Genomic DNA, 17,633 nt, shown 5'->3' on the forward strand with positions numbered 1-17,633 from the left:
ATTGGTTTGTTGTATAGGCAATCAACTGCATTAGGTAGTGTTAAAATGGTTGTTGGTTTATTGGTTCAAACAATTGGTTCATTGGTTCAAATGATTCATTGGTTTTTGCCATCTAGTGATGGCAAAAATTTATTTATTTCTAGCAGATATATGACCAGCTGAACAGCCTGGTCTTCACCTGAATACTAGAACAAAAAGCTTTTGTTATTCAATCAAGGAGGGAAAAAATACATGTTCAATTGTTATCTAATTTGCTAGCTTGCTGTTTTGCTGCAAGAAAGCTCTGCTGTTTCAAGCTGTTTCTTGAGATGTAATGGTGCTCTTTTCTTTCATAAACTACTCAAGCATTTATCTACCTCTTCTAGGCTGTTAGAGCATGGTAACCATTGTAATATCAGAAAACTCTCAGTATGTCTCTGGTCATGGTGGGTAGCATCTGTCACACATTTGCTCCCTTCATCCACCGGAGGAGAAGTGTTTCTTTACAAATGCATGCACACCACTTTTGAAAATTAATTTTCATCCTCCTTATGATATAATTTTAATGTCAATTGAAGACATAATATCACAGATATGACTTTCCTTTCAGATGGAAGTAAGATAACACAGTAACAGTTGGTATCCTAGGAAAGATGAGTCAAATTATTTTAAAAAGCAAGAATAGGTGACCTGCTAATTAAACATGGACAACAGCCCTGCACTGGTATTGAACCTCTTTGCAACTTATTTTACTAGAACTCAATAAACACAGAAATATTCTTCCTGATTTGTACAAGTTTTCCTTTTTTCATGTATTTTCAGTTAACTGCAGGTAGAATTAAATTATCGCATTAAAGTATTTAGTACTTATGCTTTTTTTGGTCATTTTAAATGAGAAGGACGCAAGGTCAAAAAAAACTAGAACACCAGGAGATCAGAACTGCTGCCAGTTTATAGTTTCCCTTTCTATATTTTTTTTCTTTAATTATTATTATCTCATTCTTATAAGATCTCCTCTTCTGGTCTAACCTACTTCTTGCTAGAGTTGGAAAAGGCCCAGATCACAGGCGGATGCTGCCCCAGCTACTCAGTGTCCCACTCTCTGCAGTAATCACTTAATGGATATTAAAGCCCAGGACAGAATTTGATGGCTCCCAAGAGAATTATGTTCCTCAGCACTTGTAAAATCACAGAAAGCTGAACTTTTGCATTTGAATGTAGGTTAAAATGTGAAATGTAACTTTCCATATTACTGACAGAAGTGTAAGGATGTACTGCACTGTGGGATTGTTACCCTGACTTCAACATGCTGGCAAAGTTAGTATTTCTAACTAGTTCTCTGTATTTTTCAGGCTTTTTAGAAAGGTCTTCTGAATCTTAACGTTTCATTTTAGATTCGTCTGCCAATTCCTCTGCTAACAGTTTTTATGGGACCTCTAATAGATAGTCTCTGCCAAATGCTGTTATGAAATATCTGAAGCCTTGCCTAAGTCTTTCCATACTGCTTGAGTGAGGAGTAAGGTGGGGCTATAAAATGTTTTTGGGCTTTGCCTGGCCTCTTCATCCTCCCCCAAGGGAAGGAGCAGGGAGGGAAACTCCTTCACATTCATTTGTCTGTTTCCTTCTTTTCAGTGGACTTGTCACTCTTTCACACAACTGAAGGGGATGATTTGGGTTCAGAAAACATCTTGCAGTCCCACCTTCCTGGGAGATATCATCACAAAAAGGTAAATAAATAGGAATTAAGTGCAGGGAGTAAACAGTGACTGGATTTTGCCCCCTCCATCTGTCAAACTTCAGCTCCTTAAAAGGGCCAGCACTGAGGGAGATGAGGTCTTCTAAACCTGGTGATGGATATTTCCTTTTTTTGGTTTCAGCTTCGACTCCATTGCGCACTGCAGGATAAGACACCTCTGGGAGGTGACTGTTGTTTTTCTGCCAATTCTCATTTCTCTTGCTTCCGAAGGTGGGAATTGGAAAAGCTTCCCCCAGCTTCCCTACAGTGAGGAACACCTTTAACAAACTCAGCATGGGGGTATGAGGCTCCACAATTGCTCTGCTGAATATCATTTGTACTCACCAGATGTACATGTGCATACATGCACGTACCCACACATCCATCCTTCTCCACTATGTAAGAAAAATATTACAGGAGCTTACTAAAATATTACAACTTTCATTTGAATTCTTTTAAACTAATTGCTCTCCTCTTTAGATAGTTTAAATTCTGACTTCAGTGGATCTGACTCTTTTTTTATGTCCAGTCTATTTTTCTATAACTCTTTCAGAATTCTGAGCTTTCATTTCATAAATTCATAAATTTCAAAAAGCTACTTCTTTTCTAGATATCCTTTAGTCCAGGAATGTGGGACAGAGAATCTTCCACTTTATCCTCATTGTGGATATTGTACATGCATAATAATCCAACCCTCTCTTTCTACCAGCCACCCTTTCTCCCCACCCCCATCTCACACAATGAATTATTTTCACAGCAGCTGTTCTTGATAACACTTAAAAAGTGATTATATCTGTTGTCAGTTTGGGCAAATTATTAACATCAAAGCTAGCAGCAGGCTCCTTGACATTAAATTTCAAGATTTCCACTAGCAAAGATGGACAAGCCACAGGAGAGAAAAGTGGATGGAAATGTGAGGGAAATGAAAAGAGAGGAAAATGTGTGGATTAGGGCTGGTTGGGGGGAGCTATGACTATAAAATTAGAATTAATTGATAAGAAAATTTCAGCTTGTATTAGAGATGTTTTATTTTGGTTTTTTTTTCTGTCAAGTTTCCATTGTACAAATTGTCATTTCAGCAAGGAGCACAAAGATGGGGTGAGACCCAAAGCCTAACCTGTGCAGAGCTGCAGAGGGGGTAGGAAAATTAATACCTATTTAAACCTTTTTTTTCAACTTGTACCTTAGCTGTTACAACAAGCTAATACAGTCACCTCTTGTTTAAAAACAGCTTGCTGTTATTATGGGTTATTCAGAAAAGAGTTTCATGATTGATTTCATAAAGTAGGAATATATTGCATTCTAAAAGACAAACGATGAAGATAAATTAGGATGTGTCTACGTGAACATAAAAATTATTACTTGAAAAAAATTTAGAGTGTGCCTGCCTGTACCACCAAATTTGCAGTTAACACTGTTAGGAATTAAAGGTATGTAACTGATAAAGATGGATGTCTCACTTTCTTGGTTCCAGCCTGTGCAGTTTAAAATAAATATTATAATAATTGATCTCTGGGAATGATGTGCATGTGGTAAATGACTCTTGATGTATGACACTAGCTTCCTGATCTTGGCACTGATGGATGAGCTTATTCTTCCTAAAATGAAAAGTTGGTCAAAGTTTCAGTTACACTTATCACACCTCCACAGACAAAGCACCATGAAAATAAATTCAACATTTCAGCTACCACAAACCCGGCATTAACATAGACCCAAAAAGAGATTTAATCGAAACTCTGGGAGTGAAATGGGCACTATTTCATATTAAGTCCTGAATATATTACTCTGTGGCATTAAATGTTAAATGCACACTTCTTTTTATTTCAGAGCATTTGTTGCTATATTGCTTCCTCTGGAATCAATTGAACCATAAGTGGTATTCATGCAGAGTCATAAAGCACCCTGGGGAAACCCACAGGAAAATATTCTACTGCAGAAAAGAAAAATTCCTTGCTTCCTCATTCACAACTTGAGGAACAGAAACAAAATCTACAATACACTGTTTTTTAGTACCAGGAAACACCACTAGGCAGGGTTTCACCTGTTATTCTCACCACAGGTTACTAATTATTTATACATATTCAGCATAAATGTAGAAGATGATGTGATGTTTGCAGCAGTGGAATTTTCCTACCAGAGAAAGTGGAATTTATGGAGGATTTTTTTATAGATCTATCCTTTTCCTTCCCTTTAGGAAACAATATAAAAAAAAGGAAACTCAGGCCTGCAATTGAGTTAGGGTTTTTCCTAAATGACTTTAGAAACCACCTGCTGCAAGATATTTCATGGCTATTCCAGGTATTTTCCTTTTATGTCTGATTTAATTATGGGTACTTTCTTAGATTTATAAATGTCTAATTCCTTGGGAAATTTTTACGGGGTCTACAAATTACAGGTAATTCAAGCTAACCCTTCTCAAGAGATGAGTTCAAAGAAATACTCTCTCCAGGCTTTTCACAGAGCTGGGCAGGAATTGGTGCTAGGAAGAAACTGATTGTCAGTAACCATCTCACATGTCACAGTTTGTCAGAAATAAATCTGTTTGTGGTGCAACATTTTTTTCATTAGTGCTTCTTGGGCAAGCATTTCCATTCTCATGCCTGCAAGAGTTTCCCCTGATTAGTAAAGGTCAATTTTACGCTTAGGAAACTAATAGATAGAAATAAAACATATGAAGAGATTGTTTTCTAAGGTTAGTTTCCTCTCTACTCTCTTTTTCTATGTGAAATATAAGATGAATACATTCTGGCTGAAGGATTTAAAATGCTTCCCTGGTCTGTATGAAGTAGCAATATCTCTTCTCAGACTTCCTCTATACTGAATTTGTAATCAGGCTAAGGAGAATTAATAAGACCCCTCTGGACTTTTACTGAAGTTTCAGTTTGCACACACCAAGCCAAGGCCTCTTTTTCAACCTATGAATAATAATAATAATTTGTTGTATTTCATTTAACAACATGAATCAAAGAGTCAGTTCATTTGTAATTGATGCAAAATACCTCTGCAATTTTTCACGACTATTAAATTATACAAGTCTAATTTATATGTTCAATTACACTCATAGTAGTAAAAAAATCGAATACAGCTCAGAAATCACATCTTCTTCCTATCATGGTAAAAGAATTCTTCATATACAGAGAAGCTATGGAGTTTATTCTCAGAGGTTACTCACCAGACTCTAGATTGGACTACCCTTGAAAACAAGTGCACCATTTCAGTCAGATGATTCTTAGAAGTTACTAAAGATTAAATTCTAGAAGTATTGAAGATAAGTTTGACTTGGAACTGAGTGGATCTTTTTTCTCGAGTGTATTGTTCCTTTCTGCCTAATTTAATGTATTTTACATTTTCAATGTGCTACAAATTTTCTATTTTAAAGAATTTTAAAGTGCCTGCATATCTCAGAAGATAAAATATTCCATAAGTAAAAACATATTTATTTGAAATATCCAGACCTTGGGATCATGGTGGAATGCACTGAATGTTTTATTCAGCTTTATAATGCTTATACAGTCTATATACTTATGTCATATTTAGCAAATCTGCTTTTAGAAGAATTAGTAAACAATCACAATCTGCCATTTTCAAATTATTTTCCAGAAAAAAATTAGTCAGCTGCAAATACATTTAGCACATTTTCAAGTAATTTTGTTTTTAAAGTGACTAATTTTAATCTTGGTTGTTAGAATTCAAAAACCAACACTGCAACAGATGTTAATATCCACCAAATAAGATGAGATTGGAAAAGGTTGATGTCCATACAAGTGAAATTCACACCAGATCCTGTGTTTAGAAATACAAGTAAAATCCTGGAACAATCAATTTTTACAAAGACTGTGAAATCTCTCTGATGAAATCAATATTCTCAGTTTTATGGTATCTGACATTTCTATAAAAAAAAATAACCTGTCTAATGTAAAGGAAATGTAGTCTATTCAAGAAATAAACCTGCTGAAATATAATTGAGACTTTCACAAAGAGTAATATCTATTGGAAATCTGCTCAACAGTGGTACAACTTCAAAATAAGCTGAAGGAGGCACAGAATTACTCAGGTTAAACCAGTATTTATCACTTCAAGAATGTTTTAGCGAAGACAAAGATCCAATGCAAGGGTACATTTGACCTTTTAATACACTAAATCACCCCTTGATATTTGCATTTCAGAGTGGTCCTCTAACCATGGTGCAGCAGTAAAGCACAGCTCTCTGTTTGGCACTCACATGGAGGATGAAGAGGCTAAATATTAGAAAACCTATTTGGTGAGATGGTGTTTATAGATGTTGTACAAGCAGATGAAAAAAATTTGCATGTTTGGCTCTGTGTTTCCATAACTACAGGCCCAGATGGTAGCAAGATGTTTTTTTCTTAAACCATATAGAATATCAGGGGGCATTAATCAAAGTGGCAATATACAAGAAACAAAGAACATAATCTTCTGATAAAGAATGAATAAAACCCCGAACAAAGCCAGCAAGAGCCCTTGCATAAGTCCTGCTTCTAAATCTAATAATAATGGGATTTAACAGCCAAAAATACCCACTCAAGCCATATAGGCTTCCTACGTGTGGACTAACATGTAGGACAACAGAGCTGTTTAGAGGCAAAAGAAAACAGAAGTGAGTGAATTAATGTCGCCCATCCAATGAGTTTTCCCTGTGAAATATATGTCTGTCTGTCCCTGCAAACATATGGGGGGGGCACACCTAGCCTGACCCTGCAGCATCACTGTTAGATGTTATGCAAGTGGCTTTCAGAAGCTGAACTTATAGGAGGATATAAGTTATGTTTGTATCTTATATAGAGATGCTTTGAGATGAAGAAGTGCTGTTTCCACATCTTGAGAGGCAAAGGCCTGAAAAATTAAAGTTCTATCTAAAAAATGTAGTCTGGCTTAAATGCTAAGCCTTGCCAAGGCATTTGAAATCAATCTTAGGATGGTGAGCTAAGTACAGGACTCTGACTACAGAACCATTTTATAATAGCACTGCCCCAGCAAGGTTATGTATACAGCCAGTTATTATGGGACAAACAGAGCACACCATGCCATGACATGCCGTATTATTTCTTCATTTCTAAGCTTTTCTCATCTCAATCATTTGTTTTGCACTCGCTCTGCCATGTAAAATGAAAGGATTATGAAGTTTGGGTCTGTTTTTTGGTTTTGCAAGTCTACAGGAGGGAGCATATTTTTGTTTCTAGTGAGAGGGTAGTAAAAAACTCCAAAAGTTTAGACAATGGGTGTCCTCAACACGCATATATATACATACATATAAATATATATATATAAGATATTTTAAATATTAGAAGCCCAGATGTATTATTGAATTCTTTTTCTACCTTTTCAAAGAACTTATCTGAAACTCCAAATATTTTTATTAGCACTGTTGTTAGAATTATCCAAACTAATTAGTTTACTAGGAAAATCACCTTGATGTGATATGGCATGCACAGAATTAAAACTTTTTTATAAAGCCTAATAATAAAAGGACAGATTTTTTTGAGAACCAAGCAGCAACTAAGAAAAACCCAACAGCAGCAGCCACAAAAACTTCAGGTAAGTTCTTCTCATATAAATTTTTTTCCATCTCAGAAGTATCAGAATAGGAAAAGTAATAATATTCTTGCTAGATTTTTTTTACAGCACAGAAAATAGATATTCATTATTTGATTTTTACTTTTAAACCTATATTAAATAATAGTTTTTTGGTTTAAAATTAATAAATTGTAGAAGCAGAAATAAATTTTCTGAAACACAGGAAAATAAAACAAACAAAACAAAAGATTTCTCTAAAATGATGAGTTAATATTGTGCCTAAGTACACAAATAACTAAAAGGGAATAGTTAAACAATGACATAAAAAGTTCCTCCAGTTAAGAAATTATTCCTGAAAAATAAGCATAAGAATGATTTAGTGCAATAAAGAAATATTCTGTTTTGTTGGCTACTTGTGTTTTATGTAAATTCTTATGTTTCGGGGGACAAAAAATAATTGATATCAAATACTGAGGAACCATGTCTGATCTTGCTATTACTGAGATGCATTGAACAAAGTTTTTGTCCTCTTTTTTTTTGCCTCCATCAGTCCACATTTCTCCTCCTTCCAACCCCTCTCCCCCAGTTCAAATACCTCAAGATCTCAAAAGATGGACAAGTGAAGTCTTCCTCTCATTTGAGGACAAGGAGAGCTTTAGGTTCATAGAGAGGGAAAGAAAAGAGGGTCACTTTCTGACAGTAATTCTCCTTTGTCACGTGCAGGGAGCTCTGCAAGAGGTGTAATCCACTGAGGGAATGGTGTTCAGATCAAAACAGTGTGCAATGGTCAAATATACATTATGTGGTTGTTGGTCTCATGGGACAAACACTACCCTGCTACCAGTTGCTTATTTTGCAGCAGAGCATGCCCCTGGGATTTGCCAAATCAGTGAAGTGAATGGCTGGCACCTGTGAGCCACAGCATTCAGAAACTCAGTCTGCTGTGATTTACATCTCACTGCCACAGAAAGGTAAAACTAGCCAGGATTTAAAAAAGCTTGAGGTGTACGGGGGAAACTTCTTAGACATAATCCTCTTTTACTGGAATATGTCCCAAGATCTAACTCATTCAGACACAAATGCAAGCCTTGATCATCACCTTTTTTGTACTTTCAGTGTCATTGACATTGTTATATTTTTTGATCTTGTAGCTATTTTGTTCTTCAAAGATAGCAAATTAGCTGTGATTCTTGACTCATAAACTACAGCTTTTTAGAAGCACAGACTCTCACCAAATCTCTCTACTATAATTTTTCAGGCAGCAAATTATGAACCTAAATGAACCATACAGTCAGTTCCATGGTGAATTTCTTAAAATAATCCATCATACAAGCAGTATATAGATTTCCAAAACTTAGGTTCTTGCAAGAAGGTTCCTATGTATCAAAAGAGTCTGGACTGTCTTGATTGACAATGTGACAATATAGAATGGGGAAAAAAAGAGAAGATTTGCAGAAATCCATCATTTAGAAGCTTTTATAGGTTTGGATATGCTGACACTGAATTATAATGCAGGGTAATCCTTTCAAAATGACAGAATGTCTCACTGGCAAGAAAAAATGCCTGAATGAATATGAAAAGTCTAAGGTGACAGCAGTCTCCTTCATGAATTCATGCTACCAGGTGGCAAATGTGACTTGAAAAAAACAGAGGATCCAGGTATTTACAGAACTATTACTACACCCAAAGATAGTTTGGGCATAAGATTGCAGTCTATATCTCTTTGGGGGAAAATAAGGTTAAGATGTTTAGAGCCTTAAATAAGAGATGGAAGCCATAATTCTACAGAGAAAAAAATGTTTATCTGACTCTCTGGTATTATATATCGCATATCAAACACATAAGGGGGTGAAACTGGGAGAGAAAGTCTGTGCAAAAGTATTTAGACCATTTAAATATTTATTGTGACTGAAAAAAATAAGATGCAGAAGATTTTGATAGAACAACTAAGTCAAAGGTGTTCAACACTCACTGCAGTTTGTACCACCTCTCTAGCATGCAGTGATAACATAGGCCCAGTTATTACCCAGATTTCACCCTGTGGAGTGATAAAGGGCTACAAACACAATTCCAGTATATAATCTTTATAAGGTATAGCAAATAGAAATTAGCATGGTTGCTCCAGCCCCACTATTATTTTTCAGATCCTTCCCTACTTCAATGTTGTCAGTTTGATCTTTGCTGTACCTTTGCTTGATGTGCTGAATGTTTAACATACCCAGTTATTAAATAGCAGATTTAAAACCTCCTTTTATGCTCTTCCCTGCTTTCCAAGTCGATAAAAAACTCCAGCTGATTTCTCTATGCTAATCACCTATTCATTTAGGGACATCTTCATGGAAGATATCACCAGGGTGTAAAACAGTTGTCAGTAGTTGGAAATACAGAATTCTGTCAACTCATCTCTTTTCTCTGTGTTTGTGTCTTTTAATTTTGTGTGGCTGTGGGATGATTGATTTCTTCTTCACTGCTGGTCATAATTATGGAGCTGCTTGTAGAAAGATCTAATTATATTTGGATGCTTTACAATTTGCTCCAGAAAAACTTGGTGAATGTGGTCTGATCTCCCACAACCTTTGTTTAATGTAAGCATGATATAATTATCTATATTTCAGGTACTGGGGATACCATTGCCATCAAGAAATGACACTGGGGTTTACACCGTATGTTTACACCATAAATAGGTAATAGATGAGTTGTAGATTTTTAGAGCATCTCGGAGGAGAAAAAGTTCCTTGCCACAGTTATTCAGAGGTTTAGTTTAAAAAGAAAGAAATCAGATAACACTTGACCCTTCTTTGCTAATCCTAGATCATAGCCATATTGGGGGGAAAAAATAATATTGCTTCTTTATAATCTATTTCTGGGAATGCAGAATGTTAACCGCTGGGAAAATTGCAGGCAAAACAAAAGAATATAAATAATTCCTGGAGCATATGAATTAATGAATGTGGTATCCTATAGAATTATGTCTCTTTGAGGTGCCTAAGAAGATATGAGCCTTGTTTGAAGATTTTGTTGTGATTCTGGCACTTGTAAGTGTGCTTTGGCTCTATAGGACACTAACAGACTTTCTTTTTTTTTTCTTCCTGACAATTTTAGTTCATTTTCTAGTACCATTAATTACCTTTGCAGCAAATTCTGTTTGTTACAATTTTGTCAGAATTGAGAGAACAGACATGTGACACATGAATGGCCAGTTATGATCATATATACTGTTTATCCAAAGGAATTTAGGCTAAAAAGCAAAAGGATTAAAAATAATGGGGAATATTTGGCAAAGAGAGCGCATGGAGACTGAATGGAATTACACGCTTGTGAGTAGGAGGAAATTTCTACTACCCACACATATTTGTCTTTTGATAGCCATGTGATCAGTTTAGTCTGTACATCTGGATATGTCTTTCAGATGTTCAACCTCATTAAAAGCTTCTCTTTAAATGAAGACTTGCTCTTTCTGCTGAATTATTTTTCCAGTAATAGAATTAGAATTAGAGGAGCAGCCTTCATGATTCCCCGCTGCCTTTTGCCGACTTTATCCCTACAAGGTATTCTCCTGTTTCCTAATTTTATTTGCAAAGAGCATGAATGAAAGGACCCCAAAATTGCCTTGGAGAGAGTTTCACAAGGTCTAAATTATTGCATTCTAAAACATACTAAGAGGGGCATTTTTTCCCTCCTGTTCTGATACAAATTAGTCCTTTGTGAATTTAATAAAACTAAAATTGCCCAAGGTTTTTAGGGAGAATTCTGAACATGCTTTTCATGAGGTGATGAGATCTTTTCTTTTAGAAATGAAGAGGCCTAATTTCTATCTCTGTGTTAGAAGTGGATACTCTTTATTATATTTCCAGAAGAAATAGAAACTACATTTTTGATTGGTAATTATATGTTTTTCCCATACTAAATGTTTTCTCAGAAAAAGATAAACTCCCAGGAAAGGAATGTTTACTTTTGAGTGTAATGCACTTGGAACAAAATGTAACCATTATTTTAACTATCTGGCTGCTGAATGGGAAGCCACAAATACTCCCATAATGCTGACTCTCAGTGTTTATGACCCAAGAATTTCCAGGAAGGTAAGAAATCATGAGAACAATTCTTCCAAAACAAAACCCCCAGACACTCTGGGAATCTCCATTTCACTGAGTCATCTGGAATTTAAGACATGGATGGGAATCACAGCCCACAGACTCCTACAGCGTTATAACAGATCTATTTACTAGTAAAGAACTAGACAGTGCAAAACTTTGTGACCTTTGACTATGACTGAAATCTCATTTAAGCGTTTTCCAAATGAAGACTTAATTAGTCAGAAGTTTAGGTTTAAACTTTCTTTAAAAACCACACCCACCTAACCCCTCTAAAACAAACACCCCTACCAAAACAAATCCCCTCCCAAAAACCCCCAAAACAAACACAAAACCCAAAACAAAAATCAAACAAAGAAAACCCTTTTCTTCCTAGTTGCTATTTTTGAAAAGCCACTTTGAAAAAAAAATATCTCATGAAATGGAAGTTATAACTTCTGATTAGTTCTTATAGATTCCAAGTAGTAGAACAAGTACAGAAAAAAATAGATATTCAGAAGAAACTTGAATCTAATTTTGAGATTGAGCTATTGTCTAAAATTGAAATAAATTTACTTCAACTACCTCCATTGTTCTACACTTTGACCCCATAGTAAAGATACTCATGTACTCATTACTTGCATTGCTTTTTAAAAAAGGAAATTTTTGAAAATCGTGGGAATGTCTTTCCATGTTCAGTTTTGCAAAGTTAGTAAGTATTAGTAAAAGAATTTTAACATATTTAGCCTTTTGAAACCCATTCTTCACGATTACAGATTTCATTTCACAAGGATATAATGATCTACAGAGTTCAGCATCTGTTTCCTTAATTAACGAATTAATTCCCTAAGTTAACTTAATGCAGGTAAATATTCTGCTTTTCTGTTGGTTTAAATAAGGCTCAACTCCACTCTCTTCTGAATGTGACTCTGTTTCCTGGCTCTCACCTGCATCTGTTGGAGGCTGGAGATCCACCCCAAAGATGCCACCCTCCCTCTCAGCAAAGCTAGTCAGGCTTCTTTGGTTTTTTCCCTTATCAGTGTGATAAAAAGATTCTAGTTTCTGAAATATGTGGTAAGGGCATGATAGCCATTAACAAAAAATATGCAAGCTTGACAGAAGTCCTTTTGTAAATCCCTGGCAAATATTTGCAGAAAATGATATCACTTTATTTGTACACTACTCTCCACTGCGTTAGAAAATTTATCTGTCAATTGAACTTAAACAAGCTTATTACAAACCTTGTAATGCAGGGCCTAGTAAGACAAACAGAGATTTCTTATATCATATTAAACAGTTAATTAAAAAAACAAATATAATCATTAGCTGTGAATCCATACTGATCCTGTCAATACTGCTCAAAATATGACTTGTGTTCATGTCTCTGCAGTTTCTCGAGGTCTCTGTAATACACATCCCTACATATTCTACACGTGTGCCAAAAGTGGGAATGACGCTACCTCATTTAGATGAGACTTTTAGGGGATCTGACAGCTAAGAGTTGAGTGTTCACTACACATAGCTACTAACAAACACTAAGTTTATTCTAGACACCTTTTCCTTACACATTATTACATTTCTTGCATTGGTAGATTGATTTTTTCTATTCTTCTATATCTCAAACCGTTTGGTTCTGCAGGCTCCCCGAATTACTCTAAAACCATTGAAAGTAATAGAAAATTTTGTCTCACCATCTTCAAATATATTTAGTGGAGACCAGAAATTTTAGAAGACCTTTCCTAACAGAACTACAGAGCTGATCTAACCAGGTAATGACAACATTGGATTTATTTCAGGAAAGGCTGAAAGATATTATCTAGACAGACATTGTGTTACTGACAGTCTTTCCTTCTTCTTCTTTAATTCACAAAGGAATTAATATATTGTTTTTATGATAAAATAAGCTACCAAAGGTAAGTTACAGAAGAGTTTATATACTTTAAGGAAAGTATTTACATTTTTAGTTTAGCTAAAAATGGTCTGCATTTCAATAAAGATCAAGACTTCAGCTCTGAGGCAAGATTTTTGCACTTTGGGAATATGCTGAACTTCCAGGATGTAATATTCTGCAGGTTTAGAGTGAAATCAGAAACTATTCAGTAACTAGCCAGCAAAGTCAAGAACAACAATAATTCCAAATATTTTCAGAAAATAAATCTTCTCAGATACTATCCCCCTACTCATAACCCAATATCAAAGGATGTATTCCTGATTCAATTTAAATACTACTAACTTTCAGAAAAGCCCCTGGAAGCAATTTGTAACCACATCTCATATTCTCAGCTATCCCTTTTGTGCAGCCAAACTAATCCTTACTCTGACCAAGCAATAAACAACATGCTTATTGTGTTAAAATCTTTTCAGTGATGATGTAAATCTAAAAAGAATGTGGAGCTTAAATTTCCCATTTAGAGTAACTAGTCACTATATTCAGAAACAGCTCTGCCGATGGCAAAAGGCCTTTAAATGTGCTCCCACAGCTTGTTGGAAAGAGTTATTTAAAAGTCTCCCAACTGCATATAATTGTGCTGAGCTAGTTTCAGCTTGTTGTCATAACTTCCTCCTAAATCAAGGAAAAAAAAAACCAAAAAACCCAAACCTACAAACCTCAGAGAGTTCCAAATTGTGTGATATGACTCAGGAATCCTGAACTGTAATTTCTGCTGGAGGATCCTCTTGTTAAAATGCCAAGTTTAGAATGGACTTAGAAATATTTTTCCTTTTCTTTTTGTGAGAGTGGCTTGCAGAAAAGCTTTGTGAGTGATTCCCTGAGAGGAAAGCTCAGAAGTGGTGGTGAACTTTGCTGGGCCTCTCCTGTGCCCCTGCTTAGGCAGTTTGGTGGTAGTGTGGGTGTGATCCAAGAATGCTTCACACAGAGCAGCACATGATTCACCATGACCCTTTGCTCCCTGCTCTGGAGCTCCTCTGTTCTCACATCCTACCTGTGCCATCAGAATGTCCTCAGCCCGCTGAGGCCCCCATGACTGAGCTGGCCATGTGTCTGTTTGTATCCATGGCAGATCTTTGCTGGGGGAAGATTATGTATGCAGCCCAAGAGAGAACAGAGCTGACCTCCCCTCCAAACAGCAGAACTACACAGCTTTGGCTTTCAGAGGCAACATGATGTCTCTGCTTCACCTTCCTCCACCTCCTTCTAGCTGAGCAAACATCAATAGCTAAGAAACCTTCCACATCAGAGCTTGGGTCAGTGCTCTCCAAACTCAGTACAGCTGGGATAGCATCAAAAGCACTGCTCACCAGCACGTTGTGAGCTTGGGAAAGGTCAGAGACAGCCCTGTAGGAGTTTGTAACCTCATTTTGGGAAAATGTCATCAACTAGCATAGTCAGTGTAGGTTCCTCAGAGTACGCTACCTGCTGAAGTCTTAAATTGTCTCCAAGTCAGCTCAAACTGCAATTTTAGAAACTTTATAAATTGTCTAACCTTTGATCATTTTCCACAGGGACAACAAAATGTGTACACTTGACCCCAAAACATCTTCAAATCTTGTTTTCTAAAACCCAGGAGGGAACGTGGAAGCACTTATATTTTAAGATAGGCAGAAGACTGAATTAACCTCATTAATTCCTCTCTAAGAGCTAATAAAGCATTTAAGCAAAATTTTCACCAAACAGGTGAAAATGCTCCAATTTTGTGACAGAAGTGCAAGAATTCAAGAATTATTAACCCAATTTTATATATATATATATATATACACACACACAGTTTTTAAAGCTATGAACAAATGAAAATAAACCCTCTCATTATAAAATACCTGGTAGCTCTAATAATAGGTAGTGTTATCAGTGCTACATGCAGTAATGTGTACTATTTGCAAGTAAAAAAGATATATTTACTTACCCCAGTGAAACCAGGAGGGATTTTCAATACTTTCCATTACCACAGTGAATTGTTTTCTCAAAAGTGTAGTTTCATTAAAGAAAGTGGCACAAAACAATTTAGGAAGTAGGAAACAAGTAGGAAAAGATTACGGTAATAGTACCCCCCATAATATTACTTACAGGCACCATACAATAGATTATACATTATTAAAATGTATTTTAACTCTATTCTCCATCTGGATGTGAGCTGTATGTGCTGCAAGCATTGCTCACATGCAGGACTGGCAGGAAGACTAATACAGCAGGAGATGACCCAAAAATGGATAGCAAGTCTATTAATAAGCTCTTCCATTGTTATCATGCTCTGTGCCTTTTCCATGCTGTTTTCACAGTAGAAATGTGTCAACAATGTTACTTCATGAAAGATTCTCATGCAGAAAACTTTTAAAGTGGTGAGTCCTGCTGGCTGCTTATGGGAGTTCATAAAAAGCTCTCTGAGTCCTCTCCAAACTGAAAATGTTTTTTATATGAGCTAGGATAATGAGACTTAGAAAGACTGACTCTCTTAGTAGGAATGGGGAAAAAGGAGGCATGAAAGAGGCACCAATTTCAGAGCACAAAAATAATTCAGAATATTCTACTGGAGATTACATCTTTGTGTCAAACTGTGGATGAGGTGGCCATGTCTTTCTAAATTATGGGCATTGCATGAAAACAATGGCTTCATTTATTGGTCTGCTGTATGTGTGCTTACAGTGCTTGTAATTGAGGATGATTATGGTTAATGATTCTAGTAATGTGTACTTTCAAACCAGCAGGACAGTGTAATTTGTATCAAATCTATTCAGTATCTCTTCAGGCGTTTTGCTGAGTTTAATCTTAACCCAGTACTTGCTGTAGAGGAAACCTCTGGAAGCTTCACAGCTGGCTCAAATAGAAAATTTTCATGGTGCTTTCACAGTGCACTCAAGAAAAAGAAAAAAAGGAAAAAAAATATTTCAAAAGCAAGATTCCACAGGCTTCATCTCATCTGGGTAGATTGTAGCCTGTCATATTTTAATATGATAAGGCCAAGATCTCTAGTACAGGAAACAGTTGTGTGTAGGATGCAAAACAAAAATAAAACATCTGTCTGTGAACAGTTGATGATATTCTCCCAAGCAAAATTAAGTGTTTCTGGAGAATAGATTCACATTTCTTACAATTTTTTTGGAATAAACAAATAAAAGCAATAGTCAGGTATTCTTTTCAAGAGGCAGAACTAACTTGCCAGGGCATTTTATTGCACATCTTTAAGCAAAGTCTTCCTCAGCTTACCCTTTAAATACAGACACAGTAAATATGTGTCTGTAAACAAGAATCTCAGCTGTGGGTTGCAGAGAAAGAACAGAGAAATTGGAGGCACATTTAAGAAGATAAAACAGGCAAGGCCATAAATTTATTTTAAGTTAACCAAGAATTTAACTGCTCTTTAATTTCAGATTATATTCCTATATTTTTAACTGCAGCAAATGTCTTTATTATGTCTTTCTTCTGTTTCCTTGCTTTTTTTTTTTTTTAACTTGGAGGTGCCAGTCAATATTTTCATGTACAATAAAGCCAATGATTCTATCAGCTTGACCAATTTGATCTGACACAGTATCTATTATTGCAGACACTGGTTTTTATTCTGAAAGGGTAAGTACTTTCTCAGACTTACTGAATTGCTTATTGATTTCATAATTACCTGATATTTGTGATTGCCTAGGCTTTCTTGTCTTCTGTGTTTTGTTATGATCAGTTGTTGCCATTTGTGCTCTTTTTTTCTAGGTCTTGTAGATCAGCATGTGGCTCAAAACAATGAGATTTTCGACTTTTAGGTATGAAGAAGCAAGTATGAAAATACTTTAGCTTGTACTACTTTCATAAGTCTTCAAGGGATTCCAGGCCTCTGGGATGTCTAGATTGTAAGATAGAATAATGTATATTTACTTAATACTTTCTCTGTCTATAGGAATTGCAATTTACTATTCTTTCCTGGATCCTACTGTGAAACTCTGAGGGAAGACTTTAGGGAACACCCTCCTTGTCGTGTCAACTGTGCCTCACTTCTACCATTAAAACCACAACTCACTGACAGCAACTGTCCTGAAGAAGAAAGCAAACTTGCTTCCAGAAGTCCATAAATTTATTTCAAATTTCAGTGAGTAGAATAATCACAAGAAGCTTTCCTTCTACAGAAATTTCAGGATATCTGTAAAAGGAAAGAAAATTCTAAACCTTGAAAAAAATGAGAAACCTATTACCATGGGAGTGCATAGCACAAACATAAGCATCTGATGTAGGTCTTTCACAAACAACTTGCTGCCTTGTCAAAGGGAGATGAATAAAATCTCACAAAGACTCTAAACTCCTCATGCATTTTCATAGTTGCAGCTGTAGCTTTCAAGGGTTCCATTTCAAAAGGGAAACAAGTCAGAACAGCTTACATACA

Source organism: Melospiza melodia, chromosome 1 (assembly GCF_035770615.1).
Source record: "Melospiza melodia melodia isolate bMelMel2 chromosome 1, bMelMel2.pri, whole genome shotgun sequence".
Classification (NCBI taxonomy): domain Eukaryota; kingdom Metazoa; phylum Chordata; class Aves; order Passeriformes; family Passerellidae; genus Melospiza; species Melospiza melodia.